Here is a 2,977-nt window from a genome sequence, read left to right as displayed (position 1 = left end):
CCACTACCTACTTACCTTTCATGCCTACCTACATTTCTACTTACCTAACTACCGATACCCATTCTATCTACCTTTCTACCTATTACATCATACAGTATATCATTCCCACCGTTTATGTAAGTACTTTTCTACCTACCTACCTACCCACCTACCTACATACCTACCTACCTACTAACCAACCCTAATCTACTTTCAGAACTACCTACTCAGGTCATATTCTCAACTTCCTTAGGCCTACATTATTATACTATCAAATTAGGTCTACCTGTCTACCTGCCTACCTACCTGCCTCTCTCTCTCTCTCAACTCAGATGTGGTGCTAATGATCAGGGTAAAGTATCCTTCCTCCCTTACCTGTACTAAATTTACCTCTCTCTCTCTCTCTCTCTCTCTCTCTCTCTAACGGTAGAATCCAGTATTTTTATTCCCACTAATGGAAGATGATTTTATTATTTTGAAAAACCATTTTAGTTCGACAGATAGACAGGTAGACAGACAGACGGACAAACAGATACAGAGAGGGGGAAAGGGAAGTGAGAATGAGGGGAGAAGATTGTACCTGAGGGGAGGAGAGTGAGGGAAGAATACAGAAAGCAGTAACAGAATGAGGGGAGAGAAGGGGAGAGGAAGTGAGGATGAGGGGAAGCAGAAGGGAAAGTGAGAGTGAGTGACAATCCTGGTGATGGGAAAGGAATTGAGTGAAAGTGAGGAAGAGGGGAAAGAGGGGAGTGACAGTGAGAAAACGAGGGCATGAAGGGAAAGGAAGTGAGTGAAAGTGAGAAAAGAGAGAGAGAAGGGAATGGATAAGAGTGAAAGTGAGGAGGGGAGAGAGAGAGGGGGAGAAAAGGAAGTGAATGAAGGTGAAAAAATGAAAATGAAAGCAAGGGAAAAAGAAGTACCGTAAGAGAAAGTGAGGACGGGATAGTGAGGGAAAGAAAGTGAGTGGAAGTAAGAAAAGGAGAGCGAAGAGAGAGAAAGTGAAAGTGATGACATGAAAAATAGGGTAGGGGAAAAGAAAGTGAGGGGAAGTGAGAGGGAGAGAGTGAAAGAAAAGAAAGTGAGAAAGGGGGAGTGGGTGAGAGTGAGGGGGAAAAAAGACAGCAGTATACGAATGAAAGTGAAAAATAACAGCAAAGAAAACTATAAGAAAAGAAGTGAGACAGTGAGCGAGGTAAAGAAAGTGAGAGAGTAAGAGTGAGGGGAGGTGAGAGTGAGGGGAGAGGAAGTGAGTGAGGGAGATTAACTTGGTAAACGTGATTATCAATGAAGTTAAGAGAGAGGCAGGGAGAGAGGGAAGGGAAGGAGGGGAGGGAGGGAGGAGGGAAGGGGAAGGAGGAGGGGAGAGGGAAAGGGGAGAAGAGGGAAGGGGAAGGAGAAGGGGAGGGGAAGGGGGAAGGATCGGTGACAAGAGAAAGGCAGGGGCAGGGAGGAAAGAATGAACAGGGAGAGAAAAAAGGAAAGAGGAGATACAAGAATGGAACAAAAAGAACGTGGAGTGGTGTGGTGTGGTATGGTGTGGTGTGGTGTGGTATTGGTGTGAGGTGGTGTGGTGGAGTGTGGTGTGGTGTAAGGTGGTAGTGGTGGAGTGGTTTCCGATAGACAGGACGGCAGGTGGTGGAGCCTCCCAACACACACACTGAAAACCTTTCCCAGTAGTCGCCTCAGACACTGCCACACCATCCCATCCCATCCCACCCCCTATCCCTATCCACCCCACCTTTACCCTACCCCTTATCCTCCCCTCTCTATCCACCCCACCCCTTCCCCTACCCTCTCCCGCCCTACACTACATCCCCATTCTCTTAGCAACTTCCTTTTTTTCTCACTCTTTCTCTAAGCATTCTTTTCTCCCCTCTTCTTCCCCTACTGTCTTTTTTTCTTTATTTCGCTGACTTCTTCTTCTCCACTACCTCACCTCCTCCCCTAAACTTCATTCCCATCCTCTCACCACTTTTCTCCTCCCTCATTCCTCCCTTTCCCTCTACTTTCATCTTTTTCTCTCTCACTCTCTCTCTCTCATATCAAACTACACTCAGTCTTCTCCCTTTTCCGTTCTTCCCTTCAATTTCTTTTCTTCCTTTTTCTTTCCTTCACGTCTTCCTCCCCCCCTCCATCGACTCCTCTCCTCCCTACCACCCTTCTCCCCACACATCAGGCTAACCCCACCCTCTCCCAATCTTTTCATCTTCTCCTCCTCCTCCTCCACTATTATTGTCTTCTTCCTTCTCCTCTCTTCCCCTCTTCTCTCCTCTCCTTACCATCTTTTCATACCCCCCACGCCTCCTTCCCTTCCATTCCTCGATCCCTCCCTCCCTCTCACCGTCCTTCCTTTCTTTCCTTTCCCTCCCCTCCACCCAAGTCCCCTCATCTCGTATTTCCCCTCTCCTTCCCCTCTTTTTCTCTCCACCTTACATCACACCTCTTGTTTTCTTTCCTCCTTTTTTACTTCCTCCTTTGAGCTTCCTCTTTCTCTCAAGTCACCCTCAGTTTCGTCTCATTTTTCTCTTCTTTAAGTCGTCCTCTCCTCTCTTTTCCCCTCTCTTCTCAATAAATTACCTTCTTCTCTCTTTTCACCCTCTCTTCTCATTCTTTCTCGACAAAAACACCTCCCCTCTTATCGCCTCGTCTTCCTTCCCTCTCTTTTTATTCTCTTCTCTTCAATTCCCTTTTCAGTAAATATCCTTCTTTTCTTTTCTTCTCTCTCTCTTCTCCTTTCCTCTCTTCTCTCTTTCTCTCGTCTCATGCAAAACCGGGGGGGGGGGGGAGGAAGGGAAAGAAGTGAAGAGGGGGAGGAGAGGGCGGACGGGGGAAAAAACGAGGACCATGATAAAGTGAAGAGGTCAGAGGGAGGGATAAAATAAGGAAATGGAAAACAGAAGACAGGAAAGGAAGAAAGACAGCAAAAGGAAAGAACACGAGATGAGAAGGAAGGAATGGGAAAGAAGAAAAGGGAATAAGATAGAGAAAAAAGGATGAG

Source organism: Coenobita brevimanus, chromosome 98 (assembly GCF_032717465.1).
Source record: "Coenobita brevimanus isolate Jiangsu-jjx chromosome 98, ASM3271746v2, whole genome shotgun sequence".
NCBI lineage: Eukaryota > Metazoa > Arthropoda > Malacostraca > Decapoda > Coenobitidae > Coenobita > Coenobita brevimanus.
The sequence above is the reverse complement of the archived record's forward strand: the minus strand, read 5'-3'. Positions refer to the sequence as shown.